Below are 20027 nucleotides of genomic sequence, written 5' to 3'. Positions count from 1 at the left end.
TGGCCCTATCACAGGGCAGAGACTTAGGGGTAGAGGAAAATCCCACAGCTCAACCAAGGCACATGAACTACATTTACCTTTAGCCGCATCTGATTCCGCATCTGATTCTGAAAATGATATGATATTCATATCATATTTACAAGATATGGCCACAATGAGAAATATAAATTAAGTAAAATACCTAACTTAATGTTGTTTCATGTGACAGACTAGTAACTAAGGAAATGGAGTTTTCTATAATACGATGAAATGTTGTACTTCAAAATCTATTATCTACTCATATGTAGCTACTACTTTTCCAAAGTATTTTTCAAGTCCAATAAAATATTTTTGTATGATGTTTCCCAACTTTTCAATGTCAAAATTTTTTCATGGTCAAAATAGACTCTACTGTCATGTATAACTAAAAAGAACAAATAAAAATAGTTTTTTTTAAAATAATGTCATTATGTAATGAATTTTCAATGAATTTGTATATACTCAATGACAACACAGTCTCTATATACTTGAAAAATATCTGTCTCATTATTCTGTGCATATCCAATGTTGGGGCACACCTGAATTCAAGGATCACCTGCAAAAACTCCACTCCTTCCTGTACTCTTCTACCTACACTCTGAGGGTGCACTTAAAATATGATTCCATGTTTTACAAAGGCAAGCTGCATGAAAGCAAGGGCTCTTTAAGAGACTCTGAAGTGAAGGAAAAGAGAGAAACAGAGTGACATTCGTTCCTCCCTGATACAATTTTTTTTAAATGCAGGAAGTAGGAAACTTAAGTAGGATTCATTTTTCACTCAAGCCAGCCAAATTAGAAAAATATTTTCAGATCAAGTTCATTGCAAGGAAGATGCTCCCCTGCATATGACAGATCTGAAGATAGTTTTCCATCTTTCACAGGAAATGAAGGAATGAAAGAATAGAGGAATGAAGGAAGAGGGAAGAAAGAAAACACTTGTACCACATTAATGATATAGGTAAACAGTATACAGTCAGAATAATTACTCTAAGAAGCTACAGGAGGGCTAAAAAAGTCAGGGAGATGCACATTATGGGTACTGTTGTTCTTCATCTGTAAAATGGGGCTATGATGTCAACCATGCATATAAGATAATATGTAAAGAACATAAGAATTAAAGGTGCATTCAAGAAAAGTTTGTTCCTTGATCATGTTCTTAAAGAGCAGAGTCCTGGAAATAAAGAAAGAAGAATATGTGTTTAAAATAGGCAGCCTGTGGTTAGCTGCCAAAAGCATTCTTGGTGGGAAATCCTTGGGAACTACTAAGGGCGCTGCATCTAGAGTCCTTTCATTTCCCTCTGTTCTCATTTCTGACATTGCTGCCATTGTGTCCACTAATCTGGCAAGGGTGCATTGAATTATGACCTTCCTCTCCCCACCATCTGTTTTCCTCTCCCATCTAAACCGCACATTGTCTATTCTGATCTCTTTCCTTTAATGTGATTTGATATGTACCTGTTAACTCTGTGAAATGGGATTTTAAAACAATCTTCCCATTCATTCTTAAAATGGAAGTTTACTCTCTGTTGCTGTAAAAAATATATAGCTTAAACATCCATTCCCCACAGAAGAAATAAAATAATAAAATATAAATCCTGCCGGTATAAAACCAGAGGATTACTTTATGTTTACAGAATGAAATTAAAAACCACTTAGTAAAGATCCATTAATGCTCAAGCTATTTGCTGTGTTTTGCCATGAGCAAATTTATCCCATTTTATTATCAAAAAGGAGTCCATATACATACATATGAACATATTAGCATATATGCGTGTACATGTAATTTATGTAACTAGACAATGTACAGATAGGTTGACAGACAAGAAACTCAAATTATTAACATCTAATTGAGAGTTGGGAGTGGGAGTGTGGATGAGGTTATAGAAATAGAAACTTTAAATTTCACTTTGCCTGGTTACATAATTTAAACATTTTTTACAGCAAGGTCATATTACTTTATTGGCTTTTTAAATTATTTTTTAATCTGATAATTTTAGTGACTAAGAAGAACACTTTAAGACATTCCATTTATTCTTTCAGGTCACTAGGACACTACTAAGTACAGTTAAAAAATACACTAAGGCTTCACTTTGAGAGAAAAAAAAATATTCTGGAGAGCTTTTGATTACTACATAATTCAAGTTAGGATTTCTAACCAACATGTATTTTGAGCCTCTAGTCATGTTCAAGCACTGTGTTTAACGCAAGGGGAAATAGGCTGTTTTCAAGGTCATTGGGAAGAGGTGGTGCTCACGGACACAACCAAGAGAGGAGAAGTTAACTGACTTAAAACATCATTAAGAAATGACTGTGGGGGCTCTCAAGATACCTTGCTCACCTTAGGAGAGTAGATTAGGCCCTGGGAGATTTAAGTTAGATGTATGATCAGTAAGAACAGAGGAGGCACCCGAGCCATCTCCCAGCTTCTGCTGAGCCTGGAGCTGGGAACTCCCATCCCTATCCCCCTCTTTCCTGGCATCTTGCCATCTGTCCAGTCATTTCAACCCCTGGTTGATGACATCGGGAGTTTCTGAGTAAGCAACAACAAGCAGATGTGACTAATACACATATGCCTAAGAGCTGCTGAGAAGAACCCTGCACAGAAGGCTCAGGCTGACTGGGGGTGGAGGAAGAGGCTGTATCACCACTCAGCACAGGCTAGGAGGAAGTGCTAGGGGCAGCGGCTGATCTATCTGGGACACAAAGCAGGTGATGCTCTGCCTCACTCCAATGACTCTTTGCTACATTTCCTGGCTCTTCCATTGGTTTATTTCCCAAGCCAGACTTTTTTGATATGTATGTGGGGCTGGGGATTGAACTCAGGACCTTAGCGCGCACTAGGTAAGCACACTGCCCCTGAGCTAGAACTCCAGCCCAAACTTCTCTTTAAATTGGCAAAGTATTTCCAGAGATCCACTGGACCTGTGAGTGGAATTAAGACTGAATGTATACATTCATTTGATGGGGGTAACTAACATAACCATAATCATACAATCTAAAAGTTTACCTTAGAACATTCAGGTTCACTATGTGTTTAATGTTATACTGCTAAACAATATGTATAAATAAATGTGCATAATCATTTAATCTTCACAATAACTCCATCACATGGGTGGTATTTCCACTTCACAGATGAGAACACTGAGGTTAAGAATGGTGAAGTAATTTGGCCTGGTTGTATAACAAGAAAGGATTTCAGAGGGGAATTCAGACTCCAAAATGCCCTTAACAACAAGGCTGCCCAAACTCCATCCAGCCAAAAGCAGAAAGTATTTTTCCTTAGTGTAAGTTTTCCTTGAGTCCACCATTAGAGTTTTGTACTTCTCCTTAGATTCTTCCAACTTTCTGATAAATTTACTGGAGAGATGCCCAAATCCTCAATGAAGAAAACTAAGGCTTTATAGGGACAAGGAAGATCTGAATGGCAGGGAAATGTTCCCGTTCTTTGCTGGAAAGAAACAGTTACACAGAAGTGTCAGTCTTCCTTAAATTAATTAGCAGAATCAATATGGCAGCAATCAACACACAAAAAGAGCTTTTGCAAAAAAATATGTCAAAAGTGATCTTGAGGGCTAGACATAAAACTCCTTGGTAGTGGACATGCTTAGCATGTTCAAGATCTTGAGTTCAATCGTCAGAAATACCAATTAAAGAAAAAAAAAGTTCATCTGCAAAAGATATGTGGGATTAACCAACAAGTTGCAGAAATAAAACGAAATGAGAAATGATTAGCCCCACATGGCATTAAACTATATTGCAAAATTTCAGTATTAAGATAGCTTGTATACTGTGGGCAAAACTAGATTAACAAAGTAGAAAGTCCAAAAATATAGGTATAAAACATGGGAAATTAGTGTACAGTGAAGGCCAAATTTGAGGTGAAAGGTGTATTGAACAAAAGATTATAATGCTGGGATAATTGATTCTGTGGGATAGAAAGAAGGGAAGAAATCTGTCCCAGTCACGAACTCACCCCCATCCAAAATAAGTTACTCTAATTAAAAATTTTTAATTTTTACAAAATAAAGCTATAAAATATAAAACATCTGAATAAATTTTTTAAATACTCTTAGAAAAGGAAAAACCTACCTAAGCAAGTAAAAATAAATAATAAAACCAACAACTCACAAAGGAAAATATTAAAGACTTAATTGTAAAATAGTGTAAACTTCTTAAAGAACAAACCTTTTAAACGAAATACTGAGATATGCATTTGTAACATCTATCAAAAAGAAATATTTTCCTTCATATATAAAGAGCTCTTCCAAATTAATAAGAAAAAGATCACCCCAAAGGAAAAATATGAAAAGTACAGAAACACTACCAGGCAGTGTGCACACCTATAATCCCAATGACTCAGGAGGCTGAAGCAGAAGTGTCACAAGTTTAAGACAGTCTTATTAATTTACCAATACCCTGTCTCAAAATAAAAAGGCCTGAGAATGTAATTCAGTGGTTGTGTGCCCCTGGATTCACTCCCCAGTACTGCACAAACCCAAACCCACACACAACTTCTAGTTCTGCTTTCACAGATCTGGAGTTACTGTTTCATGAGTCAGAAAATTCAAATTATAAGAATTCAAATTATAGAAAAACCATCTGACTTTAGTACAGCTTCAAAGTTATTTTAAAATAGGCTTATTACTTACTTTTACTTAAAATTGGATATTCAAAAAATTAGGTATATAGCCCATTTCAGGTTTGTTTAGAAAGAAATTGGCTTAATGGTTCTCCACAAACAGCTAATTTTTTAATCAAAGAATTCACTTCTTATCTTGAAGATTTTGGTTAAAAATAGGTCTTGATTCTTAATTACAACTGCAGACCCATCACTAGAAATGTGAATGTGAAGTAGATGGCTCAAGAATTTAAATGGGCTTGAATTAAGAAACTAAGGTATAGTCCCTTTACTTACAAGTTTTAAAATTCAGGTGACAGTTTGGTTCCCCATTGCTCGGTGTTTGCCATCCTAATAATGACAAATGTGCCCTTTCCCCCTCAGGTTTTAAAAGGTGGCATGTGGAACTCTAAACCAAGAGTAAGAGAACCTGGATTTGGGTCCTCATATTCAGCTGCCAGCCATATGGCCTTGGTGGTCCATCTGCCCTGCTTCAGCTTCCCTTTTATAAAAGGGGGGTTCACAACAAGCCTGCTCAGGATGCCTCCAGCTCTGCCACTCCTGACCTTCAGCCTCATCTTCCCACTTGCTCCTTCATCTCTTCCTTCCTAAAAGACAAGATGGCTGGCAGCACAGCAATGAAAAAGGAATGGAAAGCTGCATTTAAAAAAGGTGGGGGGAAGATCCTAAAATGAGTCACCTTTCAAGAATTTGCCATTTTCTGGTGCCTGGGTCTTGCTCATCATGCTATATCAGCTCTTCTAATGAAACTTGCTATTTGTATTTGTTGTGTGCACTATCCTTGGATTACGTTTACACTACACATCCATTCCTTTTAAAAGCAGCTGGTAGGTACAAAACATCCAAGTTGTGCATCAAACAGACATCTTTAGTTATCTTTAGTTAAGCCTGAAGAAAATCAGAGCAAAATCTTAATTCTGAATAGGTTTTATAACCAGCTTTTGACAAGTTAGGGGAAATAACTGCAGCTCCCCAAACTTCCCACTTACTCCCCAAGACCATGCTTACAAGCTAAAATCTAACCAGTTCCATGAATCACTTCCTGATACCCAAGAGAGCCTTCCCTCTCCTTGATTCCCTCACCAAGGCTTAAGTCACAGGGGCAGCTGCTGTTGGCTGTAGTCTGTGCTGCTTCCCCGCCTGGCCTGATTTTTCATGCTGCCATTTTGAATTAACATAGGTTTCATCTGCAAGTAATGCGTCTTCAAGTCACGCGTGGATCACAGTAGACACCCATCACCACAACCACCACCACCATCACCATGGTGAAACTGGACACAAGCTTCATTCAAGACACCTGCAAGCTAATACTAATCAGAAAAGCTATATCATTTAATGAAATCCTACCAAGTCAGCTTTGAGTCACAGAAAATAAGAGTTTCCTTAGATTCATACGGGTGTAATGGGCATTTTTTAATCCCTAAATACGAATTCTCGACAATTCTCTAAAATTCAATCTTCTCTTTTGCTTGGCAGACCTCAATGAGGAGTGATGTGCCGGGGAGAGAAAAAGCAAACTGAAGAGCCAACGATAAACTGAGTTGGACAATCATCTCAGAAACACACCAGTGCCTTTCACCCATAGGCGCCCTGGGGCCAGCACGTTAACCTGCCCTGACCCCTCTCGCACCCGCAGGAACGCCCGGGTGCCGCTTGCGGGGGGAAGTTGAGTCAAGTCCTGCGCGCGGCCAGCCTAGACTAGAGCAACAGCGCGCTCAAGCCCGTAATTGGAAGACAGACCCGGACACCCTTGGGCTGTAGCCGACAGGGTGGACGCAGGGGGCAGAGCTGGGCCAAGGGCAGCGGCCTCGCCACGCAGCCGTGTTCGCAGCCAGCCTGCCAGCGCGGCAGGTGCGTTAGCTCCGAGAAGGTGCCAGGCTCGCTCCTTCACCCACGCTGCGCCGGGGCGAACTCGGAACCCCGGATCCTGCCAGCCACCCGAACGATGGAGGAATGGGGGGAGCACAGTCACACATTCAGGGGGTGGCAACTTGGCTGCCAGGAAAGAAAACAGGAAGAGCGGCCGGGAGACGTTAGGAGTTAAAGGCAGGTGGAGGGAAGGACGGGGTTGGAGTACGGAGGGCGGGGTGGGGGGCAGGTTCCCAACAGGCTGCAGTGCCTGCACCCCGGGGTGGGGCGTTTCTCTCCTTCGTCCCCGCATTCCCTAAACCTAAGTCACCCCCGACCCTTTGCCGAAGCCACCTTTCTTCCCATCCCCAAGATTCCCCAGCCTGTCTGAGCCAACCCTGGAGGGCAATAGGCCCGGGGTAGCACTACTTGCAGGCTCCAAAAGCGGCAGGCGACCAGACGCTGGGGACTGCGATGGCGGATGGAGTGAAACCCGCCCGGGGAAACGGCGCTGCAAAGGCCCGGAGCTTCCAGTCGTGGCCAGCCGCGGCTCTCACCTGCGGAGCGGCGGGATCCGGGCTCGGCCCTGCGATGCGGTGCTCTGACCGGTGAGGCTGAGAGTGCGCAGCGGCTGGATTACTGCGGCGACATTAGGAGCTGCAACTGCAGTGTCGGAGGCGGCCGCCGGGCGCTTCCCCTTCTTAGACTCCGGGCTTTCAGTCCCACCGCCCCCTGCTAACAGCTGGCCGGGATCACGTGACCGCGAGGCCCACCCTCAGCGTCTCAGCGCTCCGGGCCCCAGGGCCCCGCAGCACCCGCCGCGTCTGGCTTGCGGGGGTTGGAGCGCTGAGCTCCACCTGGCAGGGGAGGGGGCCAGGGAGCGGGAGGGGCGGCCGAGGGGCCAGATAACGCTACACAAAGTGGCTCCCTCTTTGCTTGATTTTGATTTCTTGGTCACAATTCTATCGAACGGAAAAACCCAAGCTTTAATAAGACAGCTTCCTCCCGGCGCCTCTCCCTGACCCCGCGGTTTGGTTGCTACATCCTGGCCTCCGCGCCTAAGCAAAATTCCCCCGCGGAGAAATGTGTTCTGCAACAGCTTGACTTGCCCAAGTCAACTCCCTGGTTTTAAAGAACCATTTTGATAACGGCAGACTTTATTAAGCCTGGCACTTGGACACTGTGACCCAAAGAGTTGAAGTAACTATTCCAAGGTCACATAGCAAGTAGAAAAGCCAGAATTCCATGCTGGAGTTAATAAATTTGGAGGTGGGGAGGGGGAGGCGTGAGGGTCAAGGTCCTGGTCAAGACATGATAGTCCATCTGTTGCTAAAACAAGACTACCTTTTTATTAATTAATAAGAAAAGACCAAATGATACAAAGAGAGTTCACAGGAAAAGGAATTCAATACCACCCAGTAGCATGAGAAGATATCTGACTTCACATACCTGCAACCAAATCTAAAAAGTAGCATTTTCTACCTGTCAGATTTGTAAAAATAAAAGTTTTATACCTCGTGGTATAAAACAATTTGGCAATATCTCTCAAAATAACAAATTCATGTATAGTCTTTGACCCAGTTATTCCACTTCTAGAATTTATCCTAGAGATATACTAACACAGGTGTGAAATGAGTGCAAGGTGATCCATTGCAACAGTACCTCGCTAGCAAAGATTGGAAACAAATGTCCATGAAAAGAAGGCTGTTCAAATACATGACAGCTCATCAATACCATGGAAGGCTATCCGACTTTTTAAAAGTCTCTTTTTCTTTAAGGATGCTCTCTCTGTGTACTGATACAAAAAGATTTTCAACCTATATTAAGCAGAAGGGGTTTTTTTGAAAAAAAAAATTTAAATCTAGGTGAAGAACATAGAACATTGTGTGTCTTAACATTTGTTAGAAGAAAAATATCATATGCCTGTACTTTTATTTTCAATTTCATAGGCTGTCTCCTATGTTTTCAAATGCACAGAATATCTTTGGAAGGATACATAAGAAATGTAATAGTAGAAGCACCAGGAAGGAGAGCTGGGTGACTGGTTGCTAAGGAAGGAAGGAGACTTTTTCCCATGTGTTTTGAATGTTGTGCCCTCATTTAATACTTGCAACACAAGTAAAAGACAGTGGGAGAGAACTGAGGAAATGAGTGTAAATAATACAGAATAAAGCATTGGTTCACACTCTTAGAGCACAAAAGTATCTTAATTGTTTATTTACTCCAACTAAGGAAATGGCAACACTTTAAGTGTAAATAATCAGCATTGGAAACTCTTAAAGGTCTTATTCCTAGGGCCTGGCCCAGATGTCTTGAATTCAGGGTCTCTAGGGTGGGAGCCAGGGAATTTGCATTTTTTCAAGCTCTTCATTTGTTTCTCTTGCTTATTAAAGTCTGACAGTCACTGTTTTAAATGTCTAATTTAAAAGCATGCCATAAATCACCATCACTATAAAAGCAAATGCAATTCTATAACTTTCTGTGTTCATTGGTTGTCATTTCTCATGTAAAGGACAGTACCTGCACATCCTGCTGTCTTTTGGTGGCAGCCATGATCTTAGGACCCACACAATGGGGATGCCAACATACCTGCTTCCCTGAAATCTTTAAAGCCTATTGGTGTTTTCCCCACATGTCTATAGAGACTGAGGCCAGAAGAAGAGAAGATACAGAGGCCCCCCGCAGTCCCCAGGCTCTGTACCAAGAGGCTTATTACATGGTATTCTTAGCATTGATTAAGCAGCCCTGGTAGCTTTTTCTGAATTTGAATAGGAGACAGAGACCCTCCTGCCATTCAAGCCATACAAATAGAGATAAGGGAACAGAACAGTCCAAAAACTATGAAGAACTTCAAGAAATATTAGTTAGGGCTTTAATGACTTGCCTCAATTATGTGAGGTTTTAGATACAGGGAAATTATAAGGTTTTGTGAGCTAGCTTGCAAGAAAAAACTTGTATTCAATAACATGCAATCATTACACATTTATATTCCATCTAGCCATGTTCAAAGACTTAAATAAAATTATACCAGGTTTTCGGTTTTATTTCCACACAAGTAGGCAAGTATTTCTTCTACCGATAGAAAGGTGATTTCAGCATAGAAGCATTGTTATGTAGGGATACTCATAGAATCTCCCTCTGGGCAAAAACTACAGAAAACTACAGAAACATTCTGGATTTATTTACAGACAGTAAAACAAAAATAAGGTCACTGGGAAACCGAAAATATTTGATCCTGATAGGTTTAAAAATATCAGAACTGCATATCTTCATATATCATTCCCTCTTCCCATTTTGGATCACTGTTAAGAACTTGTATAGCCAGGTGCACACCTATCAGGTGACTCTGGAGGCTGAGGAAGAAGGATTGCAAGTCTGAGGCCAGTCTCAGCAACTTAGTGAGACCCTAAGCAGCTTAGCAAGACCCTGTCTCAAATTTAAAAACAAAAAGGGGGCACTGGGATTGTGCTCAGGATAGAGTGCTCACCTAGTGAGCGCCTAGCCCCAGGGTTCGATCCTCAGCACCACATAAAAATAAAGACATCGTGTCTAACTACAACTAAAAAGTAAATATTTTTAAAAATAAAATAAAAACAAAAAGGGCTAGGGATGTAGCTCAGTAGTAGAGCACCCCTGGATTCAATCCCCAATTCAAAAAACAAACAAACAAAAACCCCTAGAAGAATGGAAGAAAATTCCCTGACACTAATGGAAAGTGGCTATTTTGAAAGAAAATTTACATAAGTACCATTTTCCTGCTTTGCTGAGAGATATATTTTGATTTTTTTCCATATTTATCACTCTAAGGATTCATTGAGGTTCTTGGATCTGCAGACTTACAATTTTCATCAATTGCTTGGCCATTATTTTTTCAAATATTTTATCCATTGTACCCATCTCCTACCAAATTCAGGGATTCCAATTATACATATATTTGATATTTGCTCATAGATCACTGAGGTTCTGTTCTGCTTTTTTTTTTTTCCAATACCTTTTTCTCTCTCTGCTTCCTTTTGAATAATTTCTCTTGGTATTTATTCAAGTTAGTTATCTTTTCTTCTGTAGTATCTTAGATGCTATAAATATCATCCGTGAGAAAACAGCAGAATGCATTACAATTCTTATTACATATATAGAGCACAATTTTTCATAGCTTTGGTTGTATTCATAATATATTCACACCAATTCCTGTCTTCATACATGTACTTTGGATAATAATGATCATCACATTCCACCATCATTAATAACCCCATGCTCCCTCCCTTCCCCTCCAACCCCTCTGCCCTATCTAGAGTTCGTCTATTCCTCCCATGCTCTGGCTCCCTTTTCCACTATGAATCAGCCTCCTTATATTAAAGAAAACATTTGGCATTTGGTTTTTTGGGATTGGCTAACTTCACTTAGCATTATCTTCTCCAACTCCATCCATTTACCTGCAAATGCCACGATTTTATTCTCTTTTATTGCTGAGTAATATTCCATTGTGTATATATGCTACATTTTTTTTTATCCATTCATCTATTGAAGGGCATCTAGGTTGGTTCCACAGTTTAGCTATTGTGAATTGTGCTGCTATAAATATTGATGTGTCCCTGTAGTATTCTGTTTTTAAGTCTTTTGAGTATAGACTGCATCAGTGAGATTTTTATAGAAGTAGTATTCTTTTCATTCCCTGAGGCTCTCTTTGATCCTTTTTTTGCTACCCATTCTTCTCATATTATATGTGCTTTCCTTTAAATACCTGATCATTTTTATACTATTTTAATAGTTGTTTTAAAGTCCTTATATGCTAATCTTATAACTTCTGTCAATTTTTAAGACTTCTTTTTAGTTGTAGATAAATGCAATACCTTTATTTATTTTATGTGATGCTGAAGATCGAACCCAGTGGCCTCACACATGCCAGGCAAGTGTTCCATCACTGAGCCAGCCCAACTTCTATCAATTTTTAGTCTGTTTTTTATTCCCTCACTGATCTTGTGATTTAGATGCCAGACTTAGTGAATTTTGTGTTATAAATGATAAATTGTTTCTTTAAATATATTTTAAAAGGTGTTGGACTTTTTCTAGTTATCAATTATTTAAGAATCAGATGGATCTAGGGTTGTGGCTCAGTGGTAGAGCGCTTGCCTGGCATGTGTGAGGCCCTGGGTTTAATCCTTAGCACCACATAAAAATTAATAAAATAAAGTTTCATTGATAACTAATATATATCTACCTATTTATATTAAAGAATCAGCTGGATCCATTTGAAGCTTGTTTATAAACTGTTTAGAACAGTTGTAACGTTTAACTCTATGGCTATTTTAGTCCTATTCCTGAAGTATGACACACTTAGGGTCTCTAATGAATGAATGTTCCACATAATCAGTAAAATGATTCTGGCTGACAGAAATTTGACGTTTCCCAGTTTTGTGTGAGCTCCAGGAATTGTTTGGTTTATAGCTCCCAATAATTGTTCCTGGCCCAGAAGTTTTTCTTTGGCCAGCCATAGGCACCCACAGGTTATTACTAGTCAGTGACTCCACAAAATTCTTATGCAAATTTCCCAAGTTATTTCTCTGTTTAGTTTTCTCCTCTGCTGCCTCCTGCCCACAAGTTCTAGCTGCGCTGACCTCCCTAAACTTTTATTTATTTCTTCGATTCAGCCTGACAACAGCGCTCTGTTTTGTCTGTCTGTTTGGGGTGTTTTGTTTTGGCATCCATGTGTTTTGAGACCAAGTCTCACTATACTGCCCAAGCTGGTCTCAAATTCTTGAGCTCAAGGGATCCTTCTGCCTTAGTCTCCTAAGTAGGCGGGACAACAGGTGTGCACCACCACACCTGGCTTGTTTCCCTTGGTTTTGCCTCCAGCTGGGGTGATGGCTGGCCTTAACTCATTTGTCTTTTCTCATGGGACTCACAATCGTGTTTTGCCTGTTGTCCAACATCTGACAATAGTAGTTTCATATATTTTGCTGGACCTCCTAGTTGTTCATAATAGCTAGTCCCATGACTGCTTTTCCTTTATAGCTAGTGTGAAAGTATAGGAACACCATTTTTTTTAAAAAAATGTATTTATTGCATTAGAGCTATGCATAATATTGGAATTCATTTTGGCATAATTATACAAGTATGGAAATTAATTTGCTCCAACTCGTCCCTAGTACTTTCCCTTTTCCTCTCCCCACCCTCATTTCCTATATTCTACCGGTCTTTCTTCTATTTATCTAGAGATTTTTTTTAAAATTAGTGTACTACAGATATACATAAAGGTGAAATTCACTGTGATATATTCATATAGGTACATAGATAGGATAGTTTGACCTGTTTCATTCCACTGTTTAGGAACACCAATCTTAATGCCCTAAATGGAAGCAAATTGTTCTGATATAGACTCAGACCCATTATTTTAAGAATTACAAATGTATAGTCTTCTTATGGAACTTCTTCAACATGCTAATTTAATAAGAAATGTTTATTCAACACTTAGACCAGGAATTGCATTATTGCTACATGGATTTTAAGAAGCATACTATAGCTCTTCTTCTCAAGAAGTCAGAGATAAGCCAGGAAAGTAATTTAAGTATAGAGGTAATATAGCCATCCCTCAGTATCCATGGGCAATTAGTTCCAGAACACACCACAGATGTCAAAATCTATATAGTCTCAAATCCCTTATTTAAAATGGCATAGTATTCCTTCTTGGTCTTTTGGGTAAGATCAAGTATATTATCTGTTTTTATCAGTTTACTATCTGATACAACCTGTACCCGAGGACAATAGATTAAATAGATTTTTGGAGCAAGGAGATGTAATAGGAGCTTTCTCTATCTGTTCCATGCATCCACCTGGTATTTCAGTACCTCCAGGAATGGTGCACCTCACCCCACTCTTGTGGATTTTTTTTTTTTTTTTTTAGAGAGAGAGAGAGAAATTTTTTAATCTTTATTTTTTAGTTTTCGGTAGACACAACATCTTTATTTCATTTTTATTTGGTGCTGAAGATCGAACCCAGAGCCCCACGCATGCCAGCCGAGCTCGCTACCTCTTGAGCCACATCCCCAGCCCCCTACTTTTGTGTTTTTTAAAAGCAGGTTATTAGCTTCCTTCTTGTCTTCATGTCTCTTTTTTTTTTTTTTTTTTTGTCATTTTCCTTTTCTTGTGGTCCTTTTTCCACTTCAAGCTTACAGGGTTTAAGAATGGTTTGTTAATAGGTGAGGATTAAAAAAATAAAATGGCATAGAGTTTGCTATACACATCCTCCCTATACTTTATTTTATATATATATTTATTTTACTTGGTGCTGAGGATCTAACCCAGTTCCTCACATGGGCTAGGCAAGTGCGCTACCACTGAGCCGCAACCCCAGCCCCTCCTCTATACTTTAAATTATATCTAGACTATAATATTTAATATAACATAAATAGTGTGTAAATAGTTGTCTTACTCCATTGTTGAAGGAATAATGGCAAGAAAAGATCTGTATATGCTCAGTACTAAGTTCTAAAAAAAACAGTTACCATCTTCATTTGGTTGAAACCAAAGATGCAGAACCCAAGGATGCAGAGGACCAACTGTGTATGCATGTATTTATTATATATTGCTATCAGAGTAACACAAGGCTTATGCATAGATAATACATTGATCTAGCATATTGGGAAATGTAAACATGTTTAAAAGAAGGTTGTAAATATGGGTTACCCAAACCCAGACCATTTAAAAAATTATTAACGATAATTTTGCCTTTTCTTCTAGTGAGATTTATTGATCATCTAAAGAACCCTATGCATTGATTTTGAGGAGCTTGAAATACATTTGTGTAATTGAGAAATGCCTTTAGCACATTGCATACAGAGGTGTTTTTCCACTTAATGCTTCTTTTAGCATATAATAGTAGGAGGAAGAAAAAAAGATCTGTCATTGAGCAAGTCTCCTGGGGATGAACTAGACAATGTTATATGAAGGAGACACTTACGAATGGGTAAGAAAGCCTCCTAATTGCCTGTGAGTAATCTTATGAGAATCAAAAGAAGGAGCTGACAGTAAAGCCATGAAAAGATGAGAAAGAAAAGCACTAGTCAAGATTAGTCAGCCACCTGTCTTCATCCTTTGACAACCATGTTTAGGAGGTTCTTTTTTCCTGAATTTGGTTACCATAGTAACAGACCTTTAAAATGCCCTCAAATCAATTTACAGAATTACTGCCCATATTGAGTACAGCAACACAAAGAGATTGTTAAGTTGTTAAAATCTATTTTTAAATTATTATGTAACTTACATGATCCATCAAGCTTTTGGATATATAATTTAGACAATCATGAATTGCATTTTAGCAAAAGGAATTTTAAAATCCTATCCATTATTATTAGATGATGGGTTTAGAAGTTCAATTATTAAAATGTCATTTCAATGAATGACTTCTAATTAATTTTAAATAAGAATTCTATCTTATTTAAATGTTCTGAGCCTAGATTTAAAAACACATTTATTATTATGCTTTACACTCATTGGTGCACTTTTAGGAGTCATTCATGGCTTTAGCTAATTGCACAGATAATTTAAAAGGAATTGCTGTGACTTGGTCTTGTGATCCTCAAAGAGCATATATGATTTCTTTCTTGGCATTTCTAGGTATTGAACCCAGAGCAACATTCGTGCTAGGCAAGTACTACATCCCCTATCCTGATTTAAAACAAAACAAAACAAAAAAACAGTGTTTACACATGTGGAAAAAAATCTGCCTCATGCTATATACAGTTGTAAAATAAGGCTTGTTTTTAAAAATTAAAAAAATTCTAGTGACATCTGAGACTGTTGATTTTTATTTTTATTTTTAATTATTTTAATTTAAACTTTTTTTGGTACTGGAGATTGAACCCAGGGGCACTTTACCACTGAGTTGCATCCCCAATCCTTCTTATTTTTTATTTTGAGACAGCATCTAGCTAAGTTGCCAAGGCTGGCCTTGACCTTGCAATCTGCCTCAGCCTCCCAAGTTGCTAGGGAATTACAGATATGTGCCAGTTACAGTGTTTGGCTGCCATTTTTAGCAAACGAAAGTTTATCAAGAATTGTACAAATTGAACCTCTTTTACAGGAAATTTTAATATCACTTCTCACTTAACATAATATGGCAGTTACCATTAGTTATTTTCAAGTACTTTGGAGAACTAAACAAAGTCTGTCTAAATTGGAGCAGGAATTTAGGGTTCAGTTAAAGGAAAACTTCTCTCATGCTTTGAGTGATTGATTAAACAATGCTTAATCAATATTCAGAGAATTATGAAATTTCTCTAACTCTAGAAAAAGAATATTTTGTTTTGAGCACTCTTTTATTTCCCATAAACCACCAAACAACTGGTATTATTTTATTTGAATTACCCGACTGGGAGAATTGGGAGTAATGTAGATATACAGAAATATTTTCGTTTTGAAGTTCCTTCTTTTTCCTTACTTTCATTTTCATTGATTTTTCCACCAATTAATCCTAAACCTAGCCTTGGGTTGTTACTATTCATATTATATCCTTTGTACTGATTTGAGTGCTTAAATGTGCAAAGGATTTGACTTTTGAAATATGTAGAGTGATTCATTCCTTAAAGCTGAAATCCATAGTTCCCTTTTGAATTTCAAATAGTACCACCATATTAAAATAAAAACTTGGGGGCTGGGGTTGTGGCTCAGCGGTAGAGTGCTCGCCTTGCACATGCAAGATCTTGGGTTCAATCCCCAGCACCACATAAAAATATATGAATAAAATAAAGGTATTATGTCCAGCTACAACTAAAAAATAAATATTTTTAAAAAAATAAAATAAAAATTAAAAGCGGAATCATTTTATTGTTAAATTAATTTTTTGAATAATATATTTATTTTTGCCGTGAAACCAAGAAAGTGTTCAGCTTTAAGCATTATTAGAATATATCCAAAATAGGCAAATCCATTGAAGAAAGTAGTTTCTTAACATGAAGGGATTCTGTGAAATTGGGAATAGCTGCTAATGCAGATGGGGATTTCATTTTGAGGTGATGAAAGTGTGTTATAATTAATTGTTCTGATACCTTAAAATGTATTAAACCATAAGCATCTTTGTACTACATATTAACTTTATAAAAATAAAATAAATCCACTCCCCCCAAAACAAATATTAGAAAACCATTGAACATGCCCAGCTCAGAGAAAATTGGTGGGTGGCAGAGTTAATAGTCTTGAAGATGTTAGTGCTATAGTAATAAAGTATTAGCAAAAAAGATCCAAGGAGCAGAGTTGATTTGCAGCTCAGTCTTAATATAAGAATCAATTAACTTGAGTAGGCTGCTTAATTTTATTTAAAGATTATGACACAAAACAGAAAACCTTGGCTACTACTGGATGTGGCAAGGGGGAAAAAAAAAAAAGAGTACATGACATCCTGTGAGAGACTACATACCTTACAAAATGTAACCAAAAAAAGAAAAAACTTAAGTAAATATTCTGAAGGAATTATTGAGATGAAGTCAGCAGGAGAGAAAATTACTCTCTGAAGAAAATCGGCAATTTCAATTTTGCGAATTTTATTGCAAGATCTTTTTAAAGTTCTTCTCTGTTTTCCTGTCAGTAAAATGGTGCCTCTTATTTAAAGGCAAATCTCCCTGTGTTTGTACTACTGTTTCTCTTGGTTACTCTACATAAATTTGGTTACTGATTTAATTAAATTTAGCTACTAAAGAACCACTTTAAAATCAGAAATGTCTTACACAGAATGTCTTCTGAAGAAAAATAGCTAGCAACAATTCTAAGAGATAACAATCATAATGGGAAAGAACCACCAGTATGTGGTTAGACATTATAATGTCCCAATCTCCTAACCAAAGATAAAATATAGGTTGAGTTAAATAACATAACATGCACTCTGGCAGAGTAAGTACAATAAATAAATGAGAAATGCTGTCTAAGAAATGGAACTAAGCCCCAAAGGGTCTCCTGACTCTTACTTCATTCTTTATAATAATGAAAACTATCCCTCAATACCTCAATTTATGTGTGCATGCACCTATTTTTACTGCAACTGTTTACTAGAGAAAAAAAATTATCTTTATACTACTGCAGGGTGGAATTTTCAATTAATGAAATGACTTGTTAATTCCCAGAAATCTCCAAGTGGGATATAATATAGCTGCTACTAGAGACCAAGGGGACCTCATTCACTTTATTAAGGAGTTTTAGAGAAAACCCTCAGCAAATAGCTCATGTTACTTGTTTTAGATTATATAAAACAAAATTGATGTTGGTCCAGTCTGCAGGCACTGAGATTGGCTTTATAGATGACGGGCTGACTCACACTCATGAGCGTCATCTTTTTTATTCCGGAGGCTTATTAGCAGTTCATTGGCAAGGGAGAGACTACATACCTTACAAAATGTAACCAAAAAAAGACACACACACACACACACACACACACGCACGCACACACATTCACACATACACATGCACACACACACATACACATACACACACACGCACACACACAAACTGGTTATCAAACGAATCCAGGTGCCAGAATCTTCCAACAGTTTTTATTCCTTCTTTTAGCAATAATCAATAATCTAAAGATACCAAATGAGCTATTTAATTTCTTCAGTAAAACTCACGCTAAGGCAAGGGTATGGGTATTGTTGGTTTTACACGAAGAACTACCTGTACTAAGAATTCTACTTATGAGTGAAACAGAAAGGTGAGCTAAGTACAGAATAATAGACTCCAAAGGGACACAGGAATTTTAACTGCATGTTAAAGACAAGTTTTCAGAGAGGGGGAATTATATACTAGAATAAGTATTTCAATTACTATCTTTGGTACAAAACTATATATACATAGTATATGCACAGTATATGCTATAGGTTGAATATGCTTTATCCAAAATGCTTGAGACTAGAAGTATTTCAGGACCTTAGTTTTTCTGGGATTGCACAGTGTTTCTGTAGATTTTATTGGTTAAGCAACCATAATCTAAAAATCCCAAATCCAAATGCTCCAAAATCCTAAACTCTTTGAGCATCTTGTTTCTCTTTTTCTCTTTCTCACTACCCCACTCCCTTTCAGAAGAATAGCTTATATTCTCTTAACTCTAACTGAACAGAGGGCAAGATTACAAATAATTTTGAAAAATATTGAAGAATAATTGGGGGGAATATCCAGTGTTCTTCTCTTTCTCTTAGTAGAGAAAATGTCCATAAAAACAAACTTATTGACCTTTTCACTGCATAATTTTTTTTTTTTTTTTTTACTCTGGGCCTAGAGGCTCAAGAGGCTGAGGCAGGGGGATCATGAGTTCAAAGCCAGCATCAGCAAAAGTGAGGTGCTAAGTAACTCAGTGAGACCCTGTCTCTAAATAAAATATAAAAAGGAGTGGGGATGTGGCTCAGTGGTTGAGTACCTCCCACCCCCAAATTTCTTACTCTGGGAAAACAGCATCTCCATACAATTTATCTTTTTGAATGTATATTCATTTTTAGGTACAATTCATTGCACAATACTTTTTGAATGAATGTTCATAGAAGAGAAAAATAAAGAAAACTGTATATTCAAGGGCAGGAAACCACTTAAGTTATCTCTCAAATGGTTTTTGGATCATCTGCATTAGTATCAACTAGCAAGTGTGTTAGAGGCAAATTCAAAGGCCAGGGTCCAAGAATTAATCAGAATCTCTGGGGAGAGGGTTCAGCAATCTGCATTTTTCACACACCCTATATGATCCTGGTATATCCTAAACTAAAAATCACTGTTACGTTATTGCCACCTTAGGAAACAAGGTACACCTTTCCTTGAATTTGAGGACTGAGCTGTGAAACCAATGTTTGCTAATGTCTCTTGCCACAATCACCCTGATGTAAGGAACGGGAGATGGCAGAAGCAAAGATGAAAAAGACAAACTGATTTTATTTGCAGTGCTGGGGATCAAATGACACATGCTAGGCAAGCATTCTACCACTGAGTTATACCCCCAGAGCAGAGACAAAATAATTTCCCTTCAAATAAGACTCTAAATTCATATGTAAGAATTTGTGGATTATCATGTTCAACAAGAATGGGAACTTATACTCCATATATGTATAATATGTCAAAATACATTCCACTGTCATGTAACATAACTAAAAAGAATAATTAAAAAAAAAAATAATGTAGGGATTTTTGTACTAAAAAATACAAAAATCCTAAAAATAAGAATTCTACGATATTAAGAGTCAAGAGTACTATCATACTAATGTTTTCAAATGACATAAGAACTAATAATGATGTTTGACATTTTAGATTTTGATTCCAATTAAAGTGAACAAGAAACAAAAATAAAACAAAATTTAAAACTTGTGTTCAAGTGCTCTGCATCTCTGAGGAAAAAAAGTAGTTCTTTTAAATTTTTTTTCCAGTTAATTATGACAATGTTAATTTGCTTTTTTAATAAAAAGGTGAGAGAAATATTTTTCCCCCATAACAAGACATCAAATTCCTTCTCTTCTTGCAATTTCCAAGCACTAAGAAGTCATCCACTCTCAACTCAGAG

The 20027-nt window shown here is 37.8% G+C and overlaps 1 protein-coding gene, 1 long non-coding RNA gene and 1 other non-coding gene across 3 annotated transcripts in view; 2 read left to right on the top strand and 1 right to left on the bottom strand.

Moving 5' to 3' along the window:
* The window catches only part of Scrn1 (secernin 1), a 63623-nt gene extending 56295 nt beyond the window's left edge, over nucleotides 1-7328 (bottom strand). Inside the window, exon 1 of the mRNA XM_078039912.1 lies at nucleotides 7063-7328. The gene's annotated coding sequence lies outside the window, so the exon portion shown is untranslated. The remainder of the gene's footprint in view (nucleotides 1-7062) is intronic.
* On the top strand, nucleotides 5834-8980 carry LOC144375361 (uncharacterized). The gene is made up of 2 exons (XR_013435087.1): nucleotides 5834-6703; nucleotides 6879-8980. It is a non-coding gene; the product is annotated as an uncharacterized LOC144375361 (long non-coding RNA).
* Nucleotides 8981-13181: 4201 nt separating this feature from the next.
* LOC120892075 (U2 spliceosomal RNA) lies at nucleotides 13182-13372 on the top strand. Its single transcript, XR_005736744.1, has one exon. It is a non-coding gene; the product is annotated as a U2 spliceosomal RNA (small nuclear RNA).
* Nucleotides 13373-20027: the final 6655 nt, after the last annotated feature.

Source organism: Ictidomys tridecemlineatus, chromosome 2 (assembly GCF_052094955.1).
Source record: "Ictidomys tridecemlineatus isolate mIctTri1 chromosome 2, mIctTri1.hap1, whole genome shotgun sequence".
Classification (NCBI taxonomy): domain Eukaryota; kingdom Metazoa; phylum Chordata; class Mammalia; order Rodentia; family Sciuridae; genus Ictidomys; species Ictidomys tridecemlineatus.
The sequence above is the reverse complement of the archived record's forward strand: the minus strand, read 5'-3'. Positions and strand labels throughout refer to the sequence as shown.